The 17,356-nt window shown below is 33.6% G+C and overlaps 1 protein-coding gene across 1 annotated transcript in view; it reads right to left on the bottom strand.

The window, feature by feature from the left end:
* Window positions 1–17,356, bottom strand: part of LOC101052147 (ADP-ribosylation factor-like protein 2) — an 889,888-nt gene that overhangs the window by 238,110 nt on the left and 634,422 nt on the right. The gene's annotated exons all lie outside the window — the stretch shown is intronic.

The following is a 17,356-nucleotide window of genomic DNA, read 5'->3' on the forward strand; positions in this document are numbered from 1 at the left end:
CTAAGAACCCTTTTCTTCTACTTTGTAAATGTTTACACTTAATATGGTAAATATTAATATGATAGTGCACTGAATTTTATAACTTCCTGCCATTCTATATTTCCTGTTATGTCATAGAAAACCATAGCATGACAAAATATCACTAAAGGTGTTAGTTTTCTATTGCTGTGTAACAAATAACCACAAGTTTGGTGGCTTAAAATAACAGTTATTTACACAATAGCTGTAGGTCAGAAATTCAGGCTCAGCATGGTTGGGTTCCCACTTGAAGGTCTCATCAAGCTGTAATCAAATGTCTCATAGGCAATTCATAGCGTAGATGGATGCTTCTTCAATGTTGTTATTAGCATAGCTGTCTGACTGTTGTCTCCAACTTCTAGACCCCCTTTAGAAGCTCATCTATTATGTCAGGCTCACCCAAGATATTCTCCCTTTTGATTAAGTCAGCTGATTAGAGAACTAATTACATCTGCAAAATCCTGTTTATCATTTGATATAACATAATTATGAGAGTGACATCCCAATGTATCCACAGGAGAGAATAGTGACAGTGGTCTGCCCAGCAGGAAGCAGGATTTTCTCAGTGATGTTTTTTAGAATTGCTGTTTCATGGTGACATCACAAAGAAGAACACCTGTTTTAGTATTATTTTTTAATTATCTAAAGACAGTGCGCCCACTCATTGCCTGCACTCTAGGTGGACTGCTGTAACTAGTCCCCAACTTGGCATACTACCTGTGAAATCAAAATTTTACCTAGTGAGAATATTAGCATAGTTGAGATTTTTTTTCCCCAGGCAAAATATCAAAAGTACCAAATGGTTTATTTTAGCTGCATATGGAAAGACACATATAGAGAAAGATGAGCTACAGAAAATAGAATTATTTACCCCAATTTAAAAGAAATGTAAGAAAGAAGAACTTGATTGCTTAAAATAAAGTTTCTTGTACCTGGTCTTTTCAGACAGTGAACTGTTCTGAAAGTCAGAAATGGCATCTGGGCAAGGATTCAGAGCTCCTTTGATAAAATAGTTATCTGACTGACAAAGCCTCAGAAAGACCCTTTGTTAAGGCTGAGGTGAGAGGACTGCTTCAATTGTGGAGTTCAAGACCATGCTGGGCAACACATTGACACTCTGTGTCTGTAAAAAACTAAAAATCTTCACCAGGTAAGGTGGTGTGTGCCTGTGGTTTTAGCCATTGGGAGGTTGAGGTGGAAGGATTGCTTGAACCCAGGAGGTCAAAACCAGCCTGGGCAACACAGTGAGACCCTGTCTCTGTAAAAAATTAAAAATCTTATCCAGTTGTGGTGGTGTGTGCCTGAGGTCCTAGCTACTCAGGAGACTGAGGTGGGAGGATTCCTTAAGCTTAGGAGGTGGAGACTGCAGTGAGCTATAATTGTCCTACTGCACTCCTGCCTGGGTAACAAAGAAAGAACTTGTCTCAAAAAAAGAAAGGAAGGAAGAGAAGGGAAGGGAAGGGAAGGGAGAAACGAGAAGACAGAGGAGGAGAGGGAAGGGAAGGGATAGAAAAAGGGAAGGGAGGGGAGGGAGGGGAGTGGAAGGGAGGGAAGGAGAGATTGATTTAAGGCAGTTCCTTGCAGACATTCTCAACTAGGAAAAAATGACCTCTAAGAATAACAAGGACATGGCTCCTAGACCCTATCAGCTATATGAAATGTTTTCCAAAGATCTTAAGGGGCCCGCTTAGATCTTCTTGCCTAAGAATAAAGGTCAGACACAACAACCTCACAGGTGACAGAGGTAGAGAAGGGATTGTCTCAGAATGAAGTGCAGGTTTGAGTCTAGTCTACTGTAGCAGATTTACAATTTGATACATAAGAACAAAAAATAGTTAATAAGTGGACCAACTTGTACTTTAAGGAACTGAGAGTTAAAGAAAAAGATGTCTCAGGTCCCTGCAATTTCTATGGAAAGGAAACAGATCGTGAAAGCTACTCAGCTGTGAACACTGGCATTTCTTATGGAAAAGAATAATTCAGTCTGTAGCCAAAAGCCCAGTGGATAGAGCCAAGCATAAAGTAAACAAATCCCAGAAACAGAACTCATCCCTAGTCAGCACACATTTCCTTCACCCAAAGCAAGATGAATTACCTACCACCTGAGCCCAGCTGGATTTCAGAATTGCTATGGAACAAGGACTCCTATTTGCCTTCTATTTTACATTTTGAATGGACATGTCTATGGCACTAATCATGTCCCACCATTCAATGCTGAGTGCATGGGAAGCAGATACGTTGTCTCTGAATTTACAGCATCTCATTTGAGGAGTCTCATTCACATATGGACTTGATTTAGATAATGAAATTCTAGATTTAAGTCTGGTCCCAATGACATAATGAGATGAAACTTTGGGAGTCCTGAGAGGGGCTCAGTGTATTTTGTACTCAAGGGAAGAAAATCACTGGGATCCACAGAGGGGTACTGTGGAAGTTACTCTCCAAAGATGTCCATCCCCTACCCCACTAATGAACACCTTCTGGCATATACTTTGCAATGTGGTGGAAACCTCCCACATTGAATCTTAGCTGATGTATCTCAGTAGATTAAGGCAGAAATTACACTTCATTATTTCCAAGACTAGATATAAAAACCTTGCAGCTTCTGTGTATATCTCTTAGAATGCTTACCATTAGGAAGCCCAATTTAAAAATCCAGATGCCATGCTGTGCAAATATGAAATGCAAGCCACATAGAAAGGCCAAGTGCAGGTGTTCCTGTAAACAGTCCTCGTTGAGTTCCCAGGCAACAATAGTATCATCTGCCAGCCATGCAAATGAACTGTCAGTAAAGCTCAACAGATGCAGACCCAGTCAATAGCCGACTGCCACCAAATGAAAGAATCAAAGCAAGAATTAACGTCTGATCAGTCAACCCACAGAATCTGAATAATAAAGTGTTATTTTAAGCCAAGGGACAGCACCATTTTTTTTTCTTTAAAGGACTAGAAAATAAATATTTTCATCATTACAAATTATAATGAGTCTCTGTCACATACTCTTTGCTTTTTTAATTTAAAAAATTTAAATAAAAAGACCTTACAGGACACTCAAAAACAGGACTCAAACTAGATATGGCACATGAGATATAATTTGTGGATCCCCATTTGAATCCACAAATGTAGAGCGTTTGGTTACACAGCAAGAGATAAATGGATATGAAACAGTGTGCCAAAGAATTAGCATAGCACATATGTTCTTCCACAGCATTAGCTCCTGGGAAGTAGATATAATGTCTTAAATATCTATGCAATTTTATTGACTGTAGCAGAATGACTATTCTATAAATATTTGTTACCTATAATTCCTTCTAATTATTAAATATGATTCAGTTATATTTTAAAATCTTAAAATATTTTCAAATATATTCTTTAAAATATATTTATGAAAAATCCTTATGGAATACTGTATAATATATTTGGAAATGAACTGATTAAAATATTCTGCTAGTGGGATTATTACCTATATATTGATTGGGAGTACATTAGAACATATCCCAGAGAAGAAAAAGGCGTATTTGAAACTAACATTTAGATTTTTCTTACTCTGCTCTATTCATTTAGGTATTGATTGACTGCAAAAACATTTAAATTAAGCCATTTTACTCGGTCAGACATTATTTGATTTAAGACACCAATGTTATGTAAGATGAAATAATAATCAAACTAACTAAAATGTCTGGATAAATGTAGAATAGGTTCTCACATGAAATTAAAGGCTAGCGCAAACAAATTCTTGTTTAAAGAAAAGAAAATTACTTTTATTTGTAAATCCTAATGTTCTAAAGTAAATTGAGATAAAATTTTATAAGAAGCTGATTACAAGAGCAATATTTTACATAGTGAGGCTAATGTTAACAAAACATTTAACATATGCATTTATTTCCCAATGCATGACTTCAACAGTTAATTTCAATACAACCTACCCAGAGAAACTTTGGAGCTCTGAACTGTTACTTATGGAACTTCTTTCTAGAAATCAATTATTTCTGTTTGCTATTGACTGAAAGTGTCTCATGAATGGCATTTGTTTTCACATATTAGCTGTGACACTGCTAACACTCTTTTTACACTCATCAGGGTTGTCCTTAGTAATAACCTCAAGAACTACTCTATTCTGCCTGCATTACTGTCAGACTTAAATACGATTTTCCAGCAATAGTTACCTCAATTACTTTAAATAAAGAAAGTATTTTACATATTTTGGCTTCTCTAAGAAGTTGGGAGAGCCCTAGAATAAGAAACCATACAAAGATTTCAGAAAGTATTTTCATGTTTTCATCCTTAGTGCTTGATGAAATCTTCAGTGACACCTTTCAAAGTAAAAGATAATACTATTAATACTTATGTCAGGACAAGAGATGGAAGTTGGCCAGAGAAAAGGGAGGTATAAAAGGAGAAAGGGAGGAGGAAGAGGGAAGGGAAGGAAGAAAACAAACAAGGAAGGGATGGAGAGAGGGAAAAAGAGGAGGAGTGAGGGAGGGAAAAAGAAGGTACCTAGATTAGAAAAGAAGACATAAAGCTGTCTTTATTAGCAGCTAATGTAATTCTAAACACAGAAAATCCTAAGAAACTAACACACACACACACACACACACACACACAAACAAAACAAAACAAAACAAAACACAAAAAACTTATACCTGAGTTCAGCAATGTCTCAGGATGAAAAATCCATATACAAAAACAAATCATCTTTCTACTTACTAGCAAAGAACATGCAGAAAATGAGATTAACATAACAATTATATCCATAATAATATCAAGAATAAAATAGGAAAAAATTTAACGAAAAAGAATGCAAGACTTGAACATTCAAACAAGCAACAAAACACTGCAGAAAGAAATTAGAGCTCTAAGTAACTAAAGAGACATTCCATTGTCATGATTGAATGACTCCAATTTTTATACAGCAATTCCCCCCAAAACAATCTAATGATGCAACACAATCTCACAGGATTTTTTCTTTTTGCAGAATATGACTTGACTATTAAGAAAAAAAAGTCAAAATACCATACAAACAAAAGTTGATAAGAATGTGAAGAAACATGAACCTTTATACATCATTGGTACGAATGTAAAATGGTACAGCTACTTTGGAAAACAGCTTGGCAATTTCTTAAAAATCTACACATAAACCATCCATATGACTCAGTAATTCTTCCCCTAGGCATCTACCCAAAGAAAACTAAAACATGACCATGCAAAAATTGTATACAACTGTTCATGGCAGAGTTATATATGTTAACCAAAAACTAGAAATAATTTAAATGTCCATCAATTGGTAAAAGTATAAACAAAATATATTTCCACACATGGAATATTATTTTGCAATAAAGAGGAGCAAACTATAACTACATGCTACCACATGGATCAACTTCAGAACTACTACACTAAGGAAAGAATTTAAATACAGACAACTATATGTTATATGGTTTCATCTTTATGAAATGTCCAAAAAAAGGCAAATCTAGCAAAAAGCAGATTAAGGGTACTTAAGGCTGAGAATGAGAGCAGGTATTAACTGCAAACTTGATGACAGAATTTGGAGGCTGAACAGACATCTTCTATAACTGGCATGTGATGATGGTTGCATAATACTACAAACTTACTAAAAATCATTAAATTGAACAATTAAAATGCATGAATTTATGGTATATAAATTCTCTCAATAAATAAGTCTAAACACACTAAATGTCCATATTTTATTTTCACCAATATGGTAAAAAGGTGAATTCCTTCATTTCTGCCCAAGAAGAAATAAAAGCTTTAAAAAACATTTTTATTATGCAGGTAAATTTTGTGAAATACTGTCAAGAATACATTTAGTGTTTTACTGCAACCATTTTTCCATTAAAAATTATTACTCGCCTTGAGTTGATATGCCCTACACACTAACAAATATAACCACCATATTATCAATACTAACCACAAAGTGTCTCATAGAGAAATAATTTCTTGTATCTAGTTGTTTCCCTATGAACAATATTCTGCAGATATTGAGATTTCAGAAATGTAACAGAAATTGTTTATGAGGCTCTGGAATTATAGTGAAAAATACAATTTTCAGTTACTTCTTTCCAGTCATTATTTTCAACCACTCTTTAAAATACTGGCAAAAATCAAATTCCTAATGGAAGTTTAAAAATACTGTCATCCTTATCTATGAAGTGTTGAGTAAGATTAACAAGTTATAGAAATTACAAATCATATTTACCATTACAAGTTCTAAATAATACATATAAAATGTAAAATATTCACGAAGTGAAATAAAGGTAAAGAAAACATAAACTGAATAATTTTATATAATATTTAATGAGTCATTCAGATTAGAAATATATGCACAATGGTAAGTTATAATCTCTTTTGTGATGCTTAAATTCTTTTGTACCTCTTATACTCCAGAAAAGTATAGAACTAATGTACATTATATATCCATATAAAAACAAATGCTTCTTCAATCTGCAAGGCTTCAAATAGCCTTGCGATGCATCTACTAACAGAATAAGATCCACTGATAGAATGTGAATTGATGCTTAAGTATTTTAAAGAAGTAAATCCTGTGCATCAGAAGTGGCACATAGCACTAAGCGAAAAACAGAATGTTGAAAGCAGTCTTTGCTTAGGCATATTCAGTCAGGGAAAAATAGTCTTTGATGTATTTAATGTGCTTAACCTCAGAAAGAACTTATACAGAATCATGGTGCTAGTCCTTGGCAGTCAGTCTCCAGTAATAAACTGATTCGGGTATTTTAACTTGAGTCGTTCAGAAATTTGGCTATTTTTGAAAATTTACAATTCTCCCATGTCAAAAAACAACAATAAAAAAAATCAATGTGGTGATTATGACAAGAAGCAAGTTGTTTGAACTGTAGTATATTTAAACCACCAAAAAAAGATCAACAATACATATCTGATTATATTTGATAATTAAAAATAAATACCTTATCAAGTTCCTGAAAACTAACCAACTGAAAAATACCATGTTTCAAGGGTTAGTTAATGAAATTCATATTAAAATAAATATGTAAAATATGATAGCAGAAGCCACAAATATTATGCATAGAGAGTAATAAAAGTTTTGTATTTTTACCTACCAATTAGTGATTTTTTACAAAATGTCATTTTACATCTTGCAAAGCCCTATCTAAAGGTCTGTGATAAAAAAGTGGTAACATCTCCAGGATTTATACCTCAAGAGTAATTTACAAATAGAAGTAAAACCAATATTTGAAACCTAATAGGACTTTATTTATCAACAGAGAGGATTAATCAATCTTCAGACTTATATTTGCAAATTTTTGTAGGACTGCATGAACGCTTATGAGGAAATGTAAGTAAACCCACATGATTTATTATGAAAACTTTTAATGTATTTCTTATTCTGAAAACAAGCAAGTAAAGAAACAATCATTCTGTCAACTTTGTTCAACTTAAAGCTTCATCATTCCTCTTCCAGGTTTTCAGAAGAAGTCTGTACTGAGATCAAGTTAAATATAGTAACATGATGACACAATCCACTTCCATTTCTAGCTTACTAGTAAAGTATGGATGAAGACAGAGGGTCAAAAGTTCAAAACAACTGTAAAACTCATGTCAGAGTCTATATCCAAAATCTATGAGACATTTCCCTTAATTATAAAGCTAAAGAAATGTGATTTAAAAACACAAGTAATGACTCATTCTATAAATTCACAGTAATAGAATAAACCTGTTGTGTGTCACCCTATCTTCCTAATTTTGCAAACCATAAGTCTCAGTAGGACAAGTATGGATGGGAAATGGGAATAATCGTCAGAAAAAAGATAACAAGAATATTCAATTTTAATATATGATAAAAGTTGTGATTCATAGAGTCAAAGCATTGGGTTCAGAATAATATCCCATTTCACATAAGCAGACATGCAATAAATGAACAGATATTAGACACTAAAAATTTAAGATACACAAATACATATGTTTCTTGAGCATAGGTAGGTCTAACAATAGGTGTCATCCAACTTTCAGATCATGGTATCAGGGTGAGTCAAATACAACCTGGTTACTAAGTAAGTATAGTATAGGCCTGGATTTAGTAAATGCAACATTGATTCACAAACCAGGACAATTTTTCCCTCATCCCCAGAACATTTGGCAGTGTGCAGAGATCTTTTTGGTTGTCAAAACTGGGTGGGGGTGTACTGGCATTAGTGGGTAGAGATTAGAAATGTTAAATATGCTTAATGTACCGGACTAACCCCACAAAAATATGCCTGGTCCAAGATGTCATGAGTTGAGAAACTAAAATAGAAAAATCCCAGTATGCTACAAAACATGTGTGAGACAACAAAGCAAACAGAGTAAGATTGTAATGACCCAGAAGAAAAGCATTTCTGAATAGAAAATATTTCAAGAAGCAGAAAAATTACCACAGGAATCATAAGGTATAGCACAGATAACAGATAACAGAAAAAAATCATTTTGCAAAATATTGGGACCAAATTTGGTGGCTAAAGCTTCTACTTGCAGCACTTTGGGACCCTGAGACAGTAGAATAATTTCAGGACAGGAGATCAAGACCAGCCTGGGCAACATAATGAGACTGTCTCTGAAAAAATTAAGAATAAATTAGCCAGGCATGGTAGTATACACCTGTAGTCCACCAGAGAGGCTGAGGCAGGAAAATTGTTTGAGCCCAAGAATTTGAGGATACAGTGAACTCTGACCATGCCACTACGCCCATCCTGGGCAACAGAGAGCAAGACACTATCTCTTAAAGGGGGAATTATATTCTTTTTGGTATATACCCAGTAATGGGATTGCTGGGTTAAATGTTATTTCTGCTTCTAGATCTTTGAGGAATTGCCACACTGTCTTCCACAATGGTTGAATTAATTTACATTCCCATCAACCACATAAGTGTTCCTTTTTCTGCTCAACATTGTCAGCATCTATTGTCTCTTTACTTAATTATAATTGCTATACTGACTAGCGTGAGATGGTATATTATTGTGATTTTAATTTGCATTTCTCTAATGATCAGTGAGGTTGAGCTTTTTTCATACGTTTGTTTGCTGCATGAACGTCTTCTTTTGAGAAGTGTCTGTTCATGTCCTTTGCTTACTTTTTAATGGGGTTTTGTTTTTTTCTTATAAATTTGTTTAAGTTCCTTGTAGACTCTGGATATTAGACCATTGTCAGTTGGATAGATGGCAAAAAAATGTTCTCCCATTCTGTAGGTCGTCTGGTCACTCTGATGATAATAGTTTCTTTTGCTTTGCAAAGGCTCTTGAATTAGATCCCATTTGTCAACTTGTGCTTTTGTTGTAACTGCTTTTGGTGTTTCTGTCAGGAAGTCTTTGCCCATGCCTATGTCCTGAATGGTACTGCCTAGATGTTCTTCAAGGGTTTTCATAGTTTTGAGTTCTACATTAGGTATTTAATTCATCTTGAGTTAATTTTTGTATAAGGTGTAAGGGAGGGCTCCAGTTTCAATTTTCTGGATATAGCTAGCCAGCTCTCCCAGCACCATTCATTAAATAGGAAATGTGTTCCTGATTGCTTGTTTTTGTCAGAATTGTTGAAGATCAGATGTAAGTGTGTGGTCTTCCTTCTGAGTTCTCTATTCTGTTCCATTGGTCTATGTGTCTATAATTGTACCAGCAACTTGCTGTTGTGGTTACTGTAGTCTTGTAGTATAGTTTGAAGTTGGGTAGCATGAAACCTCCAGCTTTGTTCTTTTGCTTAGAAATGTTTTAGCTATAAGGGCTCTTTAATTCCATTTGAATTTTGAATTTTTTTTTCTAATTCTGATAAAAGAGTCAATGGTAGGCTAATAGGAAAAGCATTAAATCTATGTTACTTTGGGTAGTACGACCATTCTCACAATATTGATTTTTCCTATCCATGAGCATGGAATATGTTTCCATTTGCTTGTGTCCTCTCTGATTTCCTTAAGCAGTGGTTTGTAGTTCTCCTTGAAGAACTCATTAACTTTCCTTGTTAGCTGTATTCCTAGGTATTTTATTCTATTTGAAGCAATTGTGAATGAGAGTTCATTCATGATTTGGCTCTCTGCATACCTCTTGTTGGTATATAGAAATGCTAGCAATTTTTGCACAATGATTTTGTGTCAGGAAACTTTGCTGAAGTTGCTCATTAGCTTAAGAAGCTTTTGGGCAGAGACAAGGGTGTTTTCTAGATATAGAATCATGTCATCTGCAAACAGAGACAATTTGGTTTCCTCTCTTCCTATTTGAATAATCTTTATTTCTTTTTCTTGCCTGGTTGCTTTGGCCAGGACTTCCAATACTATGTTTAATAGGAGTGGTGAGAGAGGGCAACCTTGTCTTGTGCTGGTTTTCAATGGGAATGCTTCCAGCTTTTGCTCATTCAGTATGATATTGGCTGTGGGTTTGTCATCACTGGCTCTTATTAGTTTGAGGTCTATTCCTTCAATACCTAGTTAATCGAGAGTTTTTAACATGAAGGGATGTTGCATTTTATCAAAGGCCTTTTCAGTGTCTATTGACATAATCATGTGGTTTTTGTCTTTAGTTCTGTTTATGTGATGAATTACATTTATTGATTTGTGTATGTTAAACCAACATTACATCCCAGAGATGAAGTCGACTTGATCATAGTGGATAAGCTTTTTGATGTGCTGCTGCATTTATTTTGCCAGTATTTTATCGAGGATTTTTGCATTGATGTTCATCAGGGACACTGGCCTGAAGTCTTCTTTTTTTATTGTATCTCTGCCAGGTTTTAGAATCAGGATGATGCTGGTCTCATAAAATGAGTTAGAAAGAAGTCTCTCCCTTTCACTGTTTAGAATAGCTTCAGTAGAAATGGTACCCACTCCTCTTTGACAAAAGCAGCAGTTGCAATTCTAGTTTCTGATAAAAAAGACTTTAAGCCAATGACTTTAAAAAAGAAGAAGAAGAAGAAGGACCAAAGGGCCTTACATATTGGTAAAGGGTTTAATTCAACAAGAATAACTTTCCTAAATACGTATGTGTCTAATACAGGAGCACCCAGATGCGTAAATTTTCTAGAGACTTACAAAGACACTTATACACTCACACAATAATAGTGGGAGGCCTTAACACCCCACTGACAATATTAGACAGGTAATAAAGATAGAAAATTAACAAAGATATTCAGGATCTGATCTCAGCTCTGGATCAAGTGGACCTGGCAGACATTTACAGAACTGTCCACCCAAAAAGCAACAGAATATACATTCTTCTCATCACCACGACACTTATTCTAAAATTGACCACATAATTGGAAGTAAAACACGCCTCAGCAACTGCAAAAAAACTGAAATAATAACAGTCTCTCAGATCACAGCACAATCAAATTAGAACTCAAGATTAAGAAACATACCCAAAGCCATACAATTAAATAAAAATTGAACAGCCGGCTCCTATATGACTCCTGGGTAAATAATGGAATTAAGGCAGTTGTTTGAAACTCATGAGAACAAAGAGACAACATACCAAAATCTCTGGGACACAGCTAATGGAGTGTTAAGAGGGAAATTTATAGCACGAAATGCCCATATCAAAAACTAGAATGTTTTACATTGACAAATAACATCACTACTAAAAGAACTAGAGAATCAAGAACAAGCAAGTAAACCTAAAAGCTAGCAGAAGAAAAGAAATGAGCAGGATCAGAGTAGAACTGAAGGAGGGAAACAGACAGACAGACAGACAGACAGACAGACACACACACACACACACACACACACACACACACACACACCTTCAAAAAAATCAGTGAATCAAGGAGTTGGTTTTTGGAAAAATTAACAAAACAGACAGACCACTAGCTAGACTAATAAAGAAGAAAGAAGAATCAAATAGACAAAATCGGAAGTGATAGGGGCGATATCACCACTGACCCAAAAGAAATATTAACAACCATCAGAGAATACTATAAATATCTATATGCAAATAAACTAGAAAATCTGGAAGAAATGGATAAATTCCTGGATGCAGACGCCCTCCCAAGACTGAATCAGGAAGACAGCAAATCCCTAAATACACCAATAACTAGTTCTAAAATTGAGGCAGTTATAAATAGCCTGCCAAGTCCCCAAAAAAGTATAGGATCACACAAATTTACTGCTGAATTCTACTAGAAGTACAAAGAGAAGCTGGTACTACATCTACTAAGGTATTTTAAGTTAAAGTTTTCTTTAATCTTCACCCTTCACCCTCATATTAGTTCTTCTAAACTAAGCCATAAACTTACAAACTTATTTCTCTAGATGCATATTTAATGTTACCTTGGTTTAATAAGAAATTATCCTTTTAAAAAATGCAGATAGTAAAGCTGACCTTTGAACAATGTGGGGGTTAAAGATACCAACTCTCTGCAGATTCTAAATCCATATATAACTTTTGGATCCCCAAACACCTAACTACTAATGGCCTCCTATTGACCAGGAGCCTTACCAATAACATAAACAGTTGATCAGCACATAATTTGTATGTTATCTGTATTTTATACTGTATTCTTGCAATAAAGTAAGCTAGAGAAATGTTATTCAGAAAATCATAAAGAAGAGAAAATATATTTACTACTTGTTAAGTGGAAGTAGATCATTCATAAAGGCCTTCAACTTGAGTAGGCTGAGTAGGTGAAAGAGAAAGAGGAGGACTTGGTCTTGCTGTCTCAGAGGCTGAGATTCATCTGGGAGTTTTTTTCAAATTGTCACAAATCTCCAAAATCTCTCCAATATATTTGTTTAAAACAATCTGCATATAAATGGACCTGCACATTACATATGAGAGTCAAGGAAACAAAAGAACCTAAGTCCTGTGAAAAACTGACATGATCTATGCGTAGACAAAAATTATATAATTAATCTACAGTTTGTATGAAATAGGTGACCACCCCCATGTGGAAGCTACTTTAAAGAGTAACTTCAGTAAGAATTCTGTTTTCATACTTGACATCTAAGCATTTTCTCCAGAAAATTAAGAGGCTTCCCTAAATTATACGGCAAAATAATGTAGCCATTTCTTTTAAGCATCTGTCAACCAAAAAAACTTATAATTATAAATTAAAATTAATTTACATTTATTAATTTATAATTAAGTATAAAATATTTACAGAATTAAAATGACAGTCTTAAGACATATATACATGTGTTTGTTAATTTCTAATGTTCAAGGAATTTCTGAATATTAGAGTAAATTTTAATAATGCTACTTTAAAATGTATACTTGAAAAATGCTTTACATTTGTGATTTAAGTTGAAACAGAATCAATTTGACCTATTACAATATTAACTGAAATAAGTTTTACTATAAGCTTTATATGTTAGGTTTATAAGAATTATTTAGCTCATTAAAGAACTTATCAATAAGGAATTTAAAATATTTAAAGAGAAATTCAATATATCATATTTATATATGATATTTAAGTTATTTTAAAATTCTAAAGAACAAATATTAAATCTTTTAATGGGATCAAACATTATTCAACCACCTGTGGCAGTGATTACAATATGCTGCTTTTTAGAATGAGGATTAATTTATTTTTAACTTAAAGCTTAAGAGCTAGGTTTTTGTTTTGACCTTTAAAATTAAATTTTAAGTTATTAAAATTAATTTCTAAATTATTTACATGTAAAAACCACCCTCAAGGGCACACATATACACACACACACACACACACAGATGCACGCACAGTCTTACTATTAATATTTCATTAAAGATATGTAAATATAGTCCACTAAACATAAAAAGGTTGACTCAAGGTCACAGATTTATTCAGTGTCAAAGTTACATGTGAAACTTAGACCTCTGGAAGTCTATGTCGGTGCTCTAAGTAACAAGTACAGCAATTTAATGAGCTACCTCATTAATCATAACAATGTCTCCAAATGAAGTTACAGAATAAGGATTTAAAATTATATAATATGTGATTATATAAGCTTAACTCTCTAAACAAACACCTCCTCAACTTCTATGCATGACAACTTTTCTTGGCTTGCTTCAAATAAGGGAACCTGTTCTTAAGGAAAAACAGTTATTATATAATGGACATTATTTTTAGAACAAGAGGCACCAGTTGAACAATCTGTTTAATAAACAATGAAACAATGTAGAGCTACACCATAAAAAATGGCCAACATGACAGAAGAAGTTCATCTGAAGAAGGGAAACAGACTGTCGGCAAGTGCTTAAAAAGTAATTTCAAGGAGCCTCTGTTTTCTACATCCACAAAGCTCAGAGTTAAAGAAAAACAGTTTAGCCTAGAAAATATTTTATATTAGATACAGAAATAAATATATATATGCTTAGTATAAATATAGTATAATTTTGTTACTATTTTATATAATAATAAAATTACTATTTTAAAAGATCATAAAAATTTTATCTCAGAGATTTTAACAGGAAAACAATCATCTGTTTTGGAAACTGAAGGTAAAATTTTCTTTGCCTATATATGGGTGAGCACACTGACATTTCATATTAGAGTGATATCTCTTCTGCCCAAAATAAATAGCATACAGAAAAATTTTAAAAGTCACCAAAGCTTACAAAAAATGCTAATTATTATGTGGAGATTAATAAGAATGGCATGAGAAACAGAAAATTTTTATTTCAATCAATGTAAATTAATACTATCAAATAAGAGAGAACTCAGATCTTATATATGACAGACAAAATTAAAACAGTTTTTACTTATACACATTTCTTATTAAATGTATAACTTACATTTTTCTTACTTTAATAATTTAAATTGCCTCTCATTAGTTACCCACTTATATTTTTTGACAGAGGATGAACAGGCCCCACTGCTGAGAGAACCCATTAGTATCTAGATGTTTTGCCTTACTCATTTGAAAAATATCTTGCAAATAAATAATTATTGATTATGTGATCTCATTTCATTGTGTATTTAGTTTTACATTTCCACTGACATGGCTTCTTATCATAATTCCACTGAATAACATCACATTTTGGAAGGCAGAAGTTTCCCTGTGATCAGCCATCGATAATACCTCAGAGGACCAATTAAGGGATAACCTGCTAATTGTGCAGAGAATGTTTGTGCTCAGTGAGTTCCTCCAACTGCTGTCGTTCAGAGCACTAAATACTTTGGGCGATTATCATGAATAGACTTTCTTCAAAAAAATCAAAGACTAGCATCTTTGAGGTGAGTAGATACGCGTCTACTCGTATACTAAAATTCTGTTTGCTTATCTGTTTGGCAATTTATATAGTCAGCTTAAAAAATATGACAAAGACTAAGTGTTAATTCTAACATAAATAGTTAAATACTAAATATTGCAAAAATATTAGAAATAACTAATTGATAACATTTGAAAAATTGCACAATTTTCAAATTATCTGTAAGTCTTCACATTCCTGCCAGCTATCACAATTCAAAGTACATGCATAAAAATCTTTTCAATTATCTAGTAAAGTTGAAATGCTACAAATATCAATCTATAGAATGACTTCTATCCAGAGCTGCAAGAATGTTTAAGTCTCTCCTCTTTCCATCATAAAGTTGCCAATTTAGCAGTTGGTAACTCTTGAATGCAGAGATGACTGTCGATTTGTGTCTGCCTGCAATCAGAGCGTACCGCAGGGTAGCCTGGTAAAAAAATCCTTTTGTGGCTCATTTTCTTTTCTCTCTACATCTCATTTTCTTTTTTCCTCTATATTGTTTGCTACTAATAGTCTTGGTTTCTTCATCTATTTTTCTCTGAAATATGCTTGTATCTCATTAAGCAGCAGCTGGGAGCCTATGACTAACAAAACGGACTATTATACCAGCAGAACAGTTACCTCGAAAATGCTGCTTTTGACTCTAGAAAAGGGCAAATAAATGCTACAGATATTCAAAACTTATGTAGAATTCTAATATAGACTATATAGCTATTTAAATCTGAACTGTTTTCAGCGAAGTACACCAGTTGTATCAAATGTGAAACCCTCTGTGACTTTTGCTCACTCAATAAATATTTCTTTTCTATGAGGCATGGTCTTAATTCTAAGCTAAAAGAAACAGCAAGCAAAAGCATACACATGAAATGAAGAGGACTATGAAACAATATTGGTGGGAGAAAACAAAAATGTATTCATTAGAGATGTTAAACAGGAGGGGTTTATATCAAGTTGTTTATAATAACACTCAGCTCTTCTGATTTTATGTGCAGTTGGTAGGCCATTAAAACTGAGTAACGCACAAGTCTACTTTCCCTACGTTAAGAAATATCAAAAAGTTAGTCAAAATATGGTGGGGAGAAAAATAAGATCATCATTGTTTCAAAGCAAGAAGTTATGAGAAGAGAAAAAAACTTCCCTGAAAAGAACATTGATTGCATATAAAATCCCTATTATTTCTCATGAATGTGGATTTTACAATCTGCTATCATAGTTTCATGCCTTTTGTTGAGTTTCTCTGTTTTATTCACATGTATATGCACTGTCTTCAAACTAGATTGTAAGCTTTTTGAGGGATTGTAGAGCCAACTATAGATTTGAATTTAATTTTATTTTTCCCAAGATGTTGTCAAAGAGATGTAGAAGTAAAATTTTTGAATTTAAAAATTCCTGCATATTAAATAGTGACTTTTTCAAAAATACACATTTTAGAAACACATTTTGTATACAGGCCAAGTAACAATTTGCGGATGTGCCAACTTCTAAGGCTCCCAAAATAGTAGGAATTAGATTACGGTAACTTCTACTGGTACATTCTGTTCTTCTATACTTTTGTAACTACATTCCTCATGATATATAGAATGGCAGAAATTACATTTAAAAAACCAGTTATTTTAAATTATTTACTGCAAAAGCAAAAGAGCTCGAAGCAAGTACAATATTTATAACTGATATAATTTGTTCAAGAAGGAATAGCCTGTTTTTCCTATCACCACCAAGAAAGCTCTTGTATAACCTCTTGCTCTAAACAAAGCACGGAAGGGTTCAAACAAATGGCTGCGCTGTAGGATAACCAGCATTTTTAGTAAGCAGTGCTATTTTTAGCTTGCCATCCACTTACCACAAATAGTAGTCTTCATGACATGATATTTCTAAACAATTAATCGCTTTATATACTGCTTGCTTCATGTAAATTTATTCTGTTAAACATTTATAGGCTTTTTGATCAAGAAATATCACAATCCACATGTCAGACTTAACAATATTCACAAAGTTAGCCTGCTTCCTCTCCTTCTCTTCCATTAGATTTAAATTAACAAAAACATAAGAAAAAGGAAACAAAATCAAGCACTTTGATGTTAATCCTTAGCAAAATTACTTAAAACAGATGTTTCTTAATTTATACTATTTCTCATGACATGTATCAGATTTGAGAGGCAT

This window comes from Saimiri boliviensis, chromosome 2, assembly GCF_048565385.1.
Source record: "Saimiri boliviensis isolate mSaiBol1 chromosome 2, mSaiBol1.pri, whole genome shotgun sequence".
In the NCBI taxonomy this organism is placed as follows: Eukaryota; Metazoa; Chordata; class Mammalia; order Primates; family Cebidae; genus Saimiri; species Saimiri boliviensis.